The 14801-nt window shown below is 36.8% G+C and overlaps 1 protein-coding gene across 2 annotated transcripts in view; it reads left to right on the forward strand.

Annotated features, from left to right (window-relative positions):
- erbb4a (erb-b2 receptor tyrosine kinase 4a) overlaps window positions 1–14801 on the forward strand; it is a 168048-nt gene that overhangs the window by 78984 nt on the left and 74263 nt on the right. The window lies entirely within an intron of this gene.

Raw genomic sequence — 14801 nt, forward strand, 5'->3', positions numbered from 1 at the left:
TGTAGACCAGGGGTGTCTAACATATAGTCCACGGCCAAACACGGCCCACAGAGGTGCCCAATCCAGCCCATAATGATTTATTTTAAAATATTAAAGCCCCCCTAACCTACAAATGTTAGGTTTTCTACCAGAAAATGAGTCGCCAGTGTGTGTGGAGGACATGGGCGAGGCTAGCCCCTTTTTAGGGGTGCTTCAGCAGGGGGGTGCTTCAGCAGGGTTATCAGTCAGATTAGAGATTATACACAATTGAGAAAGTATACTCAACTGGTAAAGCATTGCGTTAGCAATGCAAGGTCATGGGTTCGATCCCAGGAAAAGCATATACTGGTGAAAGAAAAGTAAACCCTGACTCTAAGTTGCTTTGGGTTAAAGCGTCTTCCAAATGAATAAGTGTACATTTTTTGTATGCAATGTACACCAGACAGTTATCAGAGTTCAAGGATTTTATCATTATCAGCATTTAGGTCCCCAGCTTCAAAAATCCTTTTCAGACTATGCGTTTAGCTCTGTTTCTGTAGTTTTCATCAGTTTTTCCTTTATTCTCATGCTTGCCCTTATATCTGTTGCAACCTCTCTTTCTCCAGCCTTCTGTTCGTCCACAGAGGTTTGAAGCCCTTTTAAAGGTTGGTCCGATTTAAAGAGGGCTGTCATTGAACAGTTCCTCTCTCTTTCTCTCTCATCCCCCCTCTTTCTCTCTATCTCTCTCTCTCTCTGTCTGTGTGATGTTCTTCCATGATGTGTTTCTATTGTGTGTCTCCTTGACAAAGTTGCTGTCAGTCAGTTGTATCCCTGGATGAAATGAGAAACCCATGAATTAGTACCAGAAGCAATATGAATAATGATGTTTAATTGTATGTGCAAAAATTCACCAGAGTAAAAGGTGAGACTGTAATGTCTCATTACACTTTAAAAACTCAAAAAAACAAAACTTTTTGGTATTAACCAACCTTTTGGTATCATCCAAATGAACTAGTTTTAGTCAACGCTATCTCATGGCAATTTGTACGTGTTTTATGAGATTTTTTTGTACGATTTGCCTTTGCTCCTGTGACGTTGGGGTTAGGGGTGGGGTTTCGTTAGTTATTTATGTTAATTATACGTTTTTGTACAATTTACTTATTCATGCAAATAGCCAACTCGTAAAATACTGTATGTACGAATTCTCGTGAGATCAGGCTGTTTTATTTACGTGGTGCTAGCGATGGTCTTGCGATTTTTTTAAATAAAGGTGCTTCAAGATGCCGTAGAAGAACCGTATGTCATTATGTAACTGTAAATATGTGACGCTAAGCCCTATAGATCTACATGGAAGTGTCAAACGTGCGAACGTGAAAGTAATTCATGATGTGTAAAGCAGCGTCGCACACAAGTCAAGCCTGTCATTTATTTAAAGGAGGAGAATGCACTTGTGAATTGCTTGCACACTTAGACGTATCAGAGCCTTCTAGCTGAAGTTATTGTTTAGGATTAATGGCGCGATCCCCGGTGCGAGCTTTCTATGGTAACTCGAGCAGTGGTAGACAGGCCCTTGCGTGAGGCTGTTAGTATAACAGACGGCACGGCAGAGCAGGGTGATGAATGGCCCGACTCTGACTCCCAATCTGTTCTGACAGCGACTCCCGCCAGCTGTATTAGAGAGCGATGCTGCGTGTGCATACATTATGAAGCAGAGATGTCAAAACTGTGCATATCAAAGAAATACCTGCGACTTTTAGCTATAGAGTATAGTCGTAGGTTTAGACGACACGCCCTCGGACCGCACCAAAGTAAGTCCGATAACCGCCTGATGTGCAGTGCCGTTTTTTGTATGGTTTGTTTGTAAAAACTACTTAAGTGGCCTAATATCTAAAGACTAGTCCTGGATTAATCTAAACCCTGTCCGAGAAACCGCCCCATAGAAACTTTATTGTAAGCTGTAATCTGATTGGCTGATGCAACTTCCATTGGTTTTAGTATTATACTGTGTCTCTGCTTATTTTCCACTACTTAACTTCCTTTTTTGGAGGTGTTTATAACAAATGGAAACTGTTATTTTAATAGTCTGGCATTAGCATATTTCTCTTATGATGCTTGCTCCGTGACTCATGTGTACTCCACCTCAGGTTGTTAGATACAGAAACCCGCCTACTTTTACAGCTGTCACTTCCAGCTCTCAGTTTGTGACACCTAGCGCTTAGTACAGATGACACACTACCACATACTACACAATTCATCCTTAGCATCTCCAGCCCTCGGATTATTAAAACACAGTGCGTTTCTTTCAGAAGACTGAAGTGGGGCGGACACATTATAAATATCCCCAAAGAATGATTTGCTCCTGATAGCCACACATATACTCATGTCACTCAAAATTTCCAGAAGTGTCAGTCTTTCTAGCATATTATTATTAAAAAGACTTTAAATGGATTAAGGGCGCTGCCAGAAGAATCCCTTGCTGTACCCTTTCAAAAAGTACAACTTTGCACCTAAAGAGATCATATTAGTACCTCAGAGGTACATGTTGGTACCGAATGTATATATATTTGTACATAAACACATCGGACGTCATTTCAAGGTTGTTGTGTCGATGTCAACGAACGAAACCTCATATGCCAGCCATCTACATTTTGGCCACTGCTTTATGTTGTTGTCACTGCTACAGATGAACTGCGGCTACACATTGTCAAATCGTAAGACAACATGTTTGACTTCAGAGACCACCTATGCCGAGTCAGAGTCAAGACCAAGTCTTTGAAGGGTCGAGACCAAGTCCGTTGGTTTTCAAATACAGTCGAGTCCGAGTCAAGACCGAGTCTTTGAGGAAGCAAGTCTGAGTTGAGACCGAGTCCTTTAAGAGTCAAGAACAAGTCAAGACCATACAAAACATGTCAGTTTTCATATTCATGCTTTAAAGGTGCAGTGTGTAAATTTTAGTGGCATCTAGTGGTGAGGTTGCGAATTGCAACCAATAGCTTAGTTAACTGCTCACCCATCGCTTTTAAAAAGCATAGGGAAGCTACGGTAGCCACCACTTGACAAACATGTTATCTTCAGAGACAGCTACGTAAAAAAGTTTGCCTGTAAGGGCTTCTGTAGAAACATGGTGGCACAAAATTGCGACCTCCATGTAAGGGGACCCTCGGTATGTACAGTGGCGGAACTAGAATTTTTTTAATGGGGTGGCCAGGGGGTGGCCAAAGCTACTTTAGGGGGTCCATAGTCCATAAAAGAAAATGACGTGTAACTATATATCAAGAAAGCATAAATTAATCTTTTGATCGCATTAGATGTAAACATAATAAGGGTGAATTTTAAATCTTTCTACTGTATTTCTTACATCTGATTTACTGTCTGTTAAAGGGATTCACCCAAAAATGAAAATTCTGTCATCATTTACTCACCCTCATGTTGTTCTAAACCTGTATTTTATTTTAATAAACACAAAAGAAGATATTTTGATAAATGATGGTAAGCACACAATTAATGGTATATCCATTGAATTCCATTATGTTGTTTTTATTCCTACTATGGAAGTCAATGGTTACAGCTGTGTGCATACCATCATTTATCAAAATATCTTCTTTTGTGTTCATCAGAAAAAAGAAATTCGTACAGGTTTAGAACAACATAAGGATGTAAAAATTATTTTCATTTTGTGAACTATCCCTTTAATGAAGCAAAAGATCAGGAAATCTAAACTCCATGATAAACCTTAAACTTACTTCAAATAGCAGAGCTCTACACAAGGATGTTTATTTTAACACAGATACAGAAGATGCAAAAGTTTTCTTTTTTCTTTTGATATTTAATTAACTTTAATGACAGAGAGACTTCAACAGGTAAGGTTAAGACCGAATGCAATAAAATGTTTATTCGTTTAAGACGTACAGTAACCAAATGTTTAGTATGAAAATCACCAAGACAGCTATTTTGACATATGAGCATTTGTCCGTTTAAACCAAAAAGACGCGAAGTTGCGATCATGAAGGCCTTTAAGCTCTTGCTGTGCACGCGCACTATCAGATATGCGCAACGCGCTTTCAAGTTCAATGTGGCAATCCAGTCGAATTAACAATCATACAGTAGCCTATAAAGATCACGTCAAGAATGAAAATATGGTGCTGGGTTTTGTTGTAATCAGAATTGGCAATCTTAGACTTTATTCAGTCCACAAGAAAATTACCACACTTCCAGCATATACGGTGAAATCATGTAGTATTAGCAAGTACGACTTCACTTACATCATTTTAAAGAGATTCCAAGCATTATGTAGACATGACATTTATCTTCTGATGGTATGAAAAGTATTCGTTAAGTTACAGTCATTTTTCTGATGCGTTTTTGAAAAGACATCACGATGGAGAGATAACAGAACGCGCAGTATGTATATTTTCTTAATTTTGTAAAAAAGCACAACATTCAGTTTTTATAGACATACAAAAAATGACACTTTAACGTTTAAATGATGTATAAATCATATCTGTATGTCCAAAATCAGCAGAGTAATCCAAGTCTCTTTGCGCAGTGATTGAAAAATAAAGAGTTTGCGCCGCGATCGCGGGGAGGGTTAATATTCATAATGTTTGTTTTTAACAATGTGCTGCGCTGCCGCACGTCGAAAATAAACATAGCGATTAAGTGAAAGTAGCGCATTAAATTTGGGGGGGCACACGGGGTGGCCAGTGACCTGTCAAGGGTGTCCAGTGCCACCCTGGACACCCCTCTGGCTCCGCCACTGGGTATGTAGATAAAAACGTCTCATTCTAAGATATAAAAAATATAAGGGTTTATTATGCAAGGTCTTTATACACCCCTTATTATATAGTTTAGTATATTATTTTGCATTTCTGTCAAGAGATCCTTCTAAAAATTACACACTGCACCTTTAACTCTTTCGCCGCCATTGACGAGATATCTCGTCAATTAAGAGAAAACGCTTCCCTGCCAATGACGAGATTTTCCGTCTTTCTGCAATACCGCTATTATTCGCCCTTCCGCAACTTTTTAAACCCGAAGTATTGCCTATGGCAAGCGGCTGCATGTCCATGTCTGTTTTAAAGATCGCTCTGAATGGGATCTCTATGAAAAGTCCGTCACAAAAATGGAATTATCTCTGCTTTTTGCTCAAAATGTGGTGTTTTTGCAGAAACCTATCCATATTCAAAAGCTGATTACAAAAGAACCACTGAAGGTAGAATTAAACGTTTTGTTTTTTTTTGAAAGCAGAGGGTCTGTTCTTTCGTTTGGTATATTGTATGTTTATATATTTAAAGAAGAACATTTTCTGGAAGGCATTAAACTTTGGTGAAAATCATGAAAAACGCTGGCTGGCAACTTTTAAAAAAACGCTGATGGTGAAAGAGTTAATATCACTCCAGTTAATAATAAACAGTTAGGCCTACAGACTAAGCTAGATTGGGAATTGTTTAGAGGAACAGTCTTAACATCTTAATATGGACTATGCTTTTACTATCATTAAAAAATCCCTACCACATGCATCATCTTCATTAATAATAACGGCTCTGATGGTAGTATCTTTGCATTGCACCATGGGATGTCATTTTCAAATAATGCCCCTCAACTTTGCATTTTATTATTGTTGTTATGTGTTGTGTGTTTTTTTATATGAACATAAAAACATCACTTAAAAACATCTTGTCTACATCACCAATCCCAAGGTGGGAAACTGTTACCTACAATCTGTCTGTTTGTTGTAGTCCAAGAAAATAGATTTACGTTGGCGATGATAACTCGTGTCATTGTTTACTTTGGGGTATGTACCTTTTGCATATCATTGACAAGTAAAATCGTGATTTGGATCATAGGTGCTCTTTAAGGAAACAATAGAAACCCAACAATATGCTAACAGCCTAGATAACCTTAGCAACTGCATAGCAACGCTTTAGCATCCACCTTTTACCATAGTCAAGCAGAATTTGCATTTTACATTATTTGTTATTATATATATATATATATTTGTTATTCTTATGAAAATTAACTACTTTTATTATATTAAAGGATAATTCCAGTATTTAACACTTTGAGTCTCATTCCTGGTTTGTTTTGGATGAACTACAGTGATGGACACTGAAATTTTGACAATGGGTCGTGTCTTGACTTTTTGACTCGTTTAGTAGCGTCGATTGACTGCTTCAGAATGGAAGTCCATGACCATGCACAAACATGTCATTAAAACAACACTTAACGTTCATTTTCAAAACTGTGCTACTCATCGAGTGGTTTGCGGTGTTCGTTGATGATTAAAAACAAGTTGTGTAGCGAAATACAGTTTCTGTCATGTTTTATTTGGCATTTTGTTAAATTCCATTGACTTCTCTTGGAAGACTCATTGCTCGCTGATATATCACTCCGCCGCCGGGAAACAGAAAGGGGACTGTTTACATGTGGTTGTAGTTTTTTTGCTCGATTTCTCTCAGAAGAAATTTTTCCTATATTTGATGGCTCAGTGACCAGCTTAAGGTTTGAAGTTGAGCTCGATTGTGACTGTCTATACGCTAGACACCGAGCGTACTTGTATGGCAAAGTGGTTGTCGCCATCAAGTGGTCGGGAGTGTGCTAACGCTTCAGACTCAAATATAGAGCGGAAGTATATACGCTGTTGTGAGGTATCTGAAAAAATAGTTCCACTATAACAAATAACACGGATTGAAATCATACATTGCGCCAATTTATTTGTTTTTAATCATCAACGAACACCACGAACCACTCGGTGAGTAGTACAGTTTTGAAAATGAATGTTAAGTGTTGTTTTAATGACATGTTTGTGCATGGTCATTGACTTCCATTCTGAAGCAGTCAAGAGACGTTTCTAAATGAATCAAAAAGTCAAGACACGACCCATTGTCAAAATTTCTGTGTCTATCACTGTAGTTCATCCAAAACAAACCAGAAATGAGACTCAAAGTGTTTAATACCGTAATTATCCTTTAACAGTGTAGTAATAACATTGTTTTGGCTTATTGATACCAATGTTTTTATTACAAATTTCATAGTTATATAATAGTGAGATGGAGTGAATTTGTAAAAGTGAGACCATGGTGGTTATGCTATAAATAGCAGTTAAATTATGGTTATTGTAGTAAAACCATGGTACTGTACATTTTCATATGGTTTGATTATTATTATTATGATGATGATTGTTATTATATTAATATTATTTCAGTTATTCGTGGTAGTAAAATGTTTGTATGTTTGTTTATGTGCAAAATAAAGAGTGATGTAATTGCTGGCCTCTACAGCAATTACATCACCATTCCCCCTCATTTATCACACACGCACACACAGGCACACTCACACACACTGTGAGTGTTAAAAAACAGTATGATATGGTTGTATTGCATGTAATGTTTTTTGGCTTTATCCCTTCAGTCACACAGTTACAGCATCATATTAATGCATATTTGCGTTCAATTTATTTAAGCAATTGTATCAGTCCTGCTCCACTTGTAAACAGATTTTGCCTCTGTCCATGTTTAAATGCCATTACACATCTTATTGCAAAACTCAAGAAAACAATTATATTTTTTTTTGCTATAGCCTGAGTTCACTATGAAGCATTAAATTATAAGATATACTGAGATGTAAAACAAGACCTTATGCAAAACAACTACAACAAAGCTAAAGGAAGCCACTCAGCCGGCATGCTGACACAAAATCTGGACATGACCAGATGGTCTCATCTACGAATCCAGACCGGTCGGCAGAAAAGAAATGACTTTAGCGAACATTACCAGAGACAAATTTGCCAACTATGATGTAACGCTGAGTTTAAAAAAAAAACACAAAACATTGTGCGAAAGTCATGGATTTAGAAGCAAATGTGTGGACAGTTTTCTTTACAATGATTGTTTAAAGTTTTGTATAAAATATTAAAGTTTTATTCAGACTTTATTCAGGATTTGGTTGTCTAGACAGGTCTGCTAAAACATAAATATTTCAAAACCTGTAGATCTTAAATATCATTCACACATTCGCTCAGCATTAATGGACAAATCAATTGCAATCTTTTAATAAAACAATATAATAAATTAATGTCTTGATTAGCTTTGCGAACTTGAGATACTCTTTATAAAATTCAAGGCATTGATTGTATCTTATTTATAAAGGAAAGCGAATATGAGTGTTGGTGACCCGTCTTGTTTCTGCATTTCGAACATCGACTGTTATTGCACTTGACAGAGTTCATTTCAAAGAGGAAACATCAAACTGTCTGCCCAACTTTGGGGATATTACAATCAATTTTTAAATGAACAACCCGACAGCAATGGAAACGCATTACGCTCAGCGTAGTTTGATAGGGAAGCCCAGAATGTGCATTCATGATTATATTCATTACAAACATCCCAATCTATTACATTACTCAACCCAATGTTTCCTGTCAAACCCAAAACACTGCCATACCTCCGTCTTTAACAACGGATATCATTCACATTTTGTAGAATTGTAGAGTCACACCTTTGAAGCAAAATGCCATCAGTAAATCCCAGGTTTGATGGATCGGGAACATAATTTCGCTCCCGGCATGGTTTGCATGCTTCAATGCGCTCCCACAATATCCACCCGTCTGACGTGAGCTATAATTTTAACCGTGTTACATTCTGCAACGGTGACGTTGTTAATAAGAATATAGATTACTGCATGAATCTGATTTATAGTCACCTGATTATATATCGGCTGACTGTGTTGTGTAACGTCAGCTTCGTGTCACATTTCTGCTATTTACGCCTCTCTTTTTGCCATTTAAGCAAATTATTATTGATTCGGGATGTGTGGTTCATCTCATTAAATAGGCCTCAAATACAGTTCAGCTTTCTGTCATTGTTCTTCTAATCTACTGCAGTAATGCCTCTCTATAATGGATTAAAAGGTTATAAATCACTATTTTGTATTTTCCATTGCTTTATATGGAGGCCAAACTTTTAAAACCTATATGTCATTTCGAAGTCCAGAAGTGCTGCCGTTTGCTAATCGCATTTTACAGTCTGCTGTATTATTTGTGCGGCCAAAACTATCGTGGGATGAAATTATTTCTCTGTGTTTTTGTTGAGGAACATTATTCATTAAAGAAATGTATATTTATAAAATATACTGTCATTTTAACATCACCTCCATGAAATAAAAAATGTTATTCGCTTTTAGTATAATTATGTTAGTCATAAAGGGGTAGTTCACCTCAAAATGAAAATTCGGTCATGTTGTTATTTTGGGAAGACATTTTCATATTTTGAGAAATGTTTGTAACCAAACCGATCAGAAGCCCCATAGACTTCCATAGTATTCTCTTGCACTGCAAAAAATGACTTTCTAACTTAGTATTTTTGTCTTGTTTTCAGTAGAAATATATTAAAATTCTTAAATAAAAATGTATTTTCTTGATGAGCAAAATGACCTTAGAAAATAAGTCTAGTTTTTAAATAAAAAATATACAATTTAACTCTTTCACTGCCAGCGTTTAAAAAAAAAAGTTGCCAGCCAGCGCCAGCGTTTTTCATGATTTTCACCAAAGTTTAATGCCTTCCAGAAAATGTTCTTCTTTAAATATATAAACATACAATATACCAAATGAAAGAACAGACCCTCTGCTTTCAAACAAACAACAACAACAAAAAAAACGTTTAATTCTACCTTCAGTAGTTCTTTTGTAATCAGCTTTTGAATATGGGTAGGTTTCTGCAAAAACACCACATTTTGAGCAAAAAGCAGAGATAATTCCATTTTTGTGACAGACTTTTCATAGAGATCTCATTCAGAGCGATCTTTAAAACAGACACGGACATGCAGCCGCTTGCCATAGGGCAATACTTCCGGGTTTAAAAAGTTGCGGAAGGGCACCAACTGGTGGATAATAGCGGTATTGCGGAAAGACGGAAAATCTCGTCATTGGCGGGGAAGCGTTTTCTCTTAATTGACGAGATATCTCGTCAATGGCGGTGAAAGAGTTAAGTAAATTTGTGCTTAAAACAAGCAAACATATCTGCCAATGGGGTGAGAAAATGTTTATTTTTTTTCAAGATTTTTTTTCTTACCCCATGCACGTAAAATACATTAAATACATTTATACCACGGGTCTGTTGAATGCTGTATTCTGATTGGCTGAGAAATGTTCCGTGGGTATGCATTAATTTCCAATAACGGCACACCTACCTTGTCAAATGTCTTAAAAATAGGCACCAGAGCAATGTTTATGGTAGCTGTGGTATAAGAGGAATAATTGACTCCGGTCCTTTGAATTATTTGAAATTCGCCGTGCCGCATTGCACCTGGGGTGTGCATTATTTTCTTATAATTCAATGGCCCATCGTCAATTATTCCTTACAAAATACATTCTATACCTTCTTTTGATAGAGCCTCCACACAGATACGCAGCCCAGGCAACAATGTCGTTTAGTAGACACGCCCCTTGCGGCTGATTGGCTACAAGTGTGTTTTGGTAGTCGGCCCGACTCCCTTTTCCAAAGTGTTTTTCATAATGAATGAATCATGCACTCCGCCTTTAAACTGAACAATACTTTACACTTTTTGGAAGACTTTTACTGTATAATTGGCTCGACATATTAGGCCTATGTGATGCATATTTACAGAGTAATCGGTGGGGTTGGGGTTGTTTTACCTGCTGATATTGGTTTAATAAATGTCATTTATTATGGTATGTGATATAGAGTGATGATATAGGGCATACTGCATGATAGGTGGGTGGTTAGACCCATCAGCTAATGATGGATTAGGGGCTTCCACAGCTTCTCTGAGCCATATAATCATCACTCCAGAAAAAAAGTTCCCTACTAAAACACCTTCAGGATGTCTCAGTAAAATCTTAACAACGTTCATGCCTCCCAGAAACATGAGGTCGTTTTTAGGTTCCCCTAATGCAGTTCATATTAAAAGGCATTTATTAAAGTATATTTACAGAACCAGGGTGATGCACCAATGTGAAGATCTCACAAAAAGACTGGGTAATGTTTTGGCTTAAAAGGATAATAAATATGGTGGCCCTGAAGTGCAAACCACAACAACAAATTACTAAACAACAACAACAAATTAAAAACAACAACAAATTAAAAAAACACTACAACAAATAAAAAAACACCACAACAAATTTAAAAACACTACAGCAAATAAAAAAAACACTACAGCAAATTAAAAAACACTACAACAAATAAAAAAACACCACAACAAATTAAAAAACACTGCAACAAATTAAAAAACAACAACAAATTAAAAAAACACTACAGCAAATTAAAAACCACTACAACAAAATAAAAAACAAATACAAAAACAAAACACAACAGCAAGTTAAAAAAACACTACAGCAAATTAAAAAACACAACTACAAATTAAAAAAACACTACAACAAAATAAAAAACCATAACAAAATAAAAAACACAACAGCAAGTTAAAAAAACACTACAACAAAATAAAAAACACTACAACAAAATAAAAAACAACTACAAAATAAAAAAACACTACAACAAATAAAAAAACACAACTACAAATTAAAAAACACAACAACAAATTAAAAACACAACTACAAATTAAAAAACACAACTACATTAACCTACCAGAAGAAATAGGTACCAGTGGGCAACATGAGACATCGCTGATTGGACGACAATGCAGTTCGGCTTTTGAACCGGAAGTTATTCTTGCTGTTGTGTTTTTTATTTTGTTATGGTTTTTTATTTTGTTGTAGTGTTTTTTATTTTGTATTTGTTTTTTATTTTGTTGTAGTGTTTTTTAATTTGCTGTAGTGGTTTTAAATTTGCTGTAGTGTTTTTAAATTTGTTGTTGTTTTTTAATTTGTTGCAGAGTTTTTTAATTTGTTGTGGTGTTTTTTAATTTGTTGTTGTTGTTTAGTAATTTGTTGTTGTGGTTTGCACTTCAGGGCCACCGTAAATAAAGCCTGTTTTTAAGACCACTGAGGTTTTTTGGTAACATTCCTCTCTAAATTCTCTTTATATTGTCAATACCATAAAATAATACAGAAACAACTAGACAAAAATAGTTTACTTTTAATTGTATTAGAACTAAAATTTTCCTAAAAGCGACTTGGTTTTCACTATGCAAATAATGTATGATTTTGTTTTTGTGAGATTTCTTTCACTAAAGGTGAACAGAATTTTTAGGATTTTTATGGCTTACAAATATGAACCTGCATATTGAACCTGCAATATAACTCCAATTACACGTCTGGACCATCTTTGATATGCAGATGGCTCACTTTAGTTAAAGTGATGAGGAGAATTGCTATATGCATTACTTTTAAATGTGCATCACATAAGTAAAAAAATGAAGGTAGTTGCATTGGTCAGATTTGTCTTAAAGGGTCAATATTATGCAAAATGCACTTTTACAAGGTGTTTAAACATAAATGTGTGTTGGCAGGGTGTGAACAAAACAACCATACAATGAAACATTCTGCCCACTTCTTTTTTAATCCCTATTAAACCAAAGCATTCTCATTAGACATTGTGTTTTGATTATCTTGTTAATGTGATGTCACACTGATAAAGCCCCACCCATTACCACTAGCTGACTGGTTGATTTTACCCCAAAGCTTACCTATATGTGTTTATTAACACATTGTAGCGCTAATGCGGCAAACTGTGCTATGATCAGTGGGGGATTTTGAGCTGAAACTTTACAGACACATTGTAGGCAGACCTAATGCTGCATTTACACCAGCCGCGGTAGAGGCGTGAAGCGCGAGTGATTTCAATGTTAAGTCAATGTGAAGACGCGTTGATGCGCGTCTGGAGGTCTTGCGGCGTGAATGAGGCATTTAGCGCGGCACAGTAGATGCGATTCCGCCTCTTTCGCGCATTTAGTTTGCATTTTGTGTTTGACGCAAATTTGCGGTTGACAAACTTTGTCGGATTTTCGCACCGCGTTAACCAATCAGGAGCCTGCTTGCTGCCCGGAGTCACTCATTCAATATGGAGGAACGCTTGATATTGTCCGTGAGCAGTCACCCGGAGCTATACGACACAAGTTTTTATTTCTATAGAGACAGGAATAAAAAGGACCTCACTTGGAAGAGTGTCAGTGATATTGTGCAACCTGGTAAGTTGTAAATACACATTTCACTTTTGAGTCGCGTGACGTTTATCGACCCGTGCCGTTTATTTTCCCCCTATAGACCAAGTACAAACCGGTAACTCTCTCGATAAATGCACAAATCTTGCAAACAGACAACCGCATAGCCCTTGCCCCTCCCAAAAGAAGCAGATTTCGCCTCTGATGCACTTCAAATGCTTGCTTTTTCAGCGCGTCTACAGCGAAGTATTAAATTCAAACTGTTCAAGCAGCAAACTAGGCGCGGTAGATGCGATTTTGACGCCTCAAACGCAGTTGGTGTAAACGCGGCATAAGACTTATATTACATCTTGTAAAAATGGGCATAACGTGGCCTTTAATATGACAATCAGTCACTTTGAATAACTTTGGATATAGAAAGCAATCCCAGTCAAACAGGATCATAAATTATTGGGTCTATATGGGCTGAAGGGGCAGGAAACATTGACATTTACTCTAATGTAGAGCAGTCTATATTGAGTGTTTTATTGTATATAATTTCACCTTCAAGAAAAAAAAATGCAGCACCAAGAGTAAAAGACAAAATAATGTTTTAGTGGATATAAGATTCCTCATAGGGTAATGTTCAATAAAAAATTACCTTCGGTGAATAAGTAAAGTGTGCATGATAGTTGTCTTAAAATTACAGATGGTTTTTACCTAGAAAGTTTACAATGAAAATTTTATCTAGTATCAATATTTATGGATGGTAAATTTTCGCCTGGGGAAAAATGATAATTTCAGACCCTGTTAATACATATTTGCCAAACATTTTTCAAAAAATTCCAGCTTCATATTCTTTATATCTCAAATAAGAGCTTTCGTAAATCCTAGCTATCTCAAAATGCTACAACCCTCATAAGGATGCGAGCACAGCTCTTGATGCATATCTTAATACACGCCTATGTGCATTTGTCCTTGAAATTCCACGTAACATCCAAAGTTTAAGACTGCAGAATAAACAGAAGCCTTTTTCTCTTCAACAGCAGATGAAAGATGCCACGTTGTCGTATTTCACCCACAGCTTTAATCTCACAATGTGCCATTTGTATTCTGTGTCTTAAGCCCTATAAAAAAGTAAAAGTTTGAGTCTCTTTGTAATGTAAGGTTTTTTATGGTTCTGTTATTTTGCAATATTCTCATAAAGAAATAAACTCCACGGTGGAGACCTCTACTTGCAAAATGCACTTGCAATGCTCTCCACTTTTCTCGTCCGCAGACGTGACGTAGTCAATATGGGAATGCGCTCTCCAATTGTCCGGCAGAGGTCTAAATCTTTAGCAGTGTAGTCACTTTGGCACCACGGTCTCCTGCGGGACCACCTAACTGTGACAGTGAATGGATTTAGTTGGGAAGGGTGTAATTTGTTCGCGGCTATAATACGGAGTGGGCCACTCTGCGAGCGGCAGGCCGTAATATACTGTAGCTCGCTGAGAAACAGTCGCCCTCTGGGGTTCAATAACTGTTGATTACTACTGCCTCCACTTCAAAACCATCAACATCAACCCAGCGGCCACCTGCATTATAACTCCGGCACAAATGCCTCTGCGCTGCTATTGACTGGACTTTCTGTTTTCTCTAAGCCTGTTGAGAAAATACTCAAGGTCGTTTTTTATGTGTCCGTCATATAAAAGATGATGATTGTTTTGGCCATTTCTCATTTTCTTCATAAAGGGAAGAAGACACAACTAAACTGTTTTTTTTTTGTTGTTAGAGGTTTTAAACTTTAT

The sequence above is a fragment of the Paramisgurnus dabryanus genome, chromosome 4, assembly GCF_030506205.2.
Source record: "Paramisgurnus dabryanus chromosome 4, PD_genome_1.1, whole genome shotgun sequence".
Lineage (NCBI taxonomy): Eukaryota > Metazoa > Chordata > Actinopteri > Cypriniformes > Cobitidae > Paramisgurnus > Paramisgurnus dabryanus.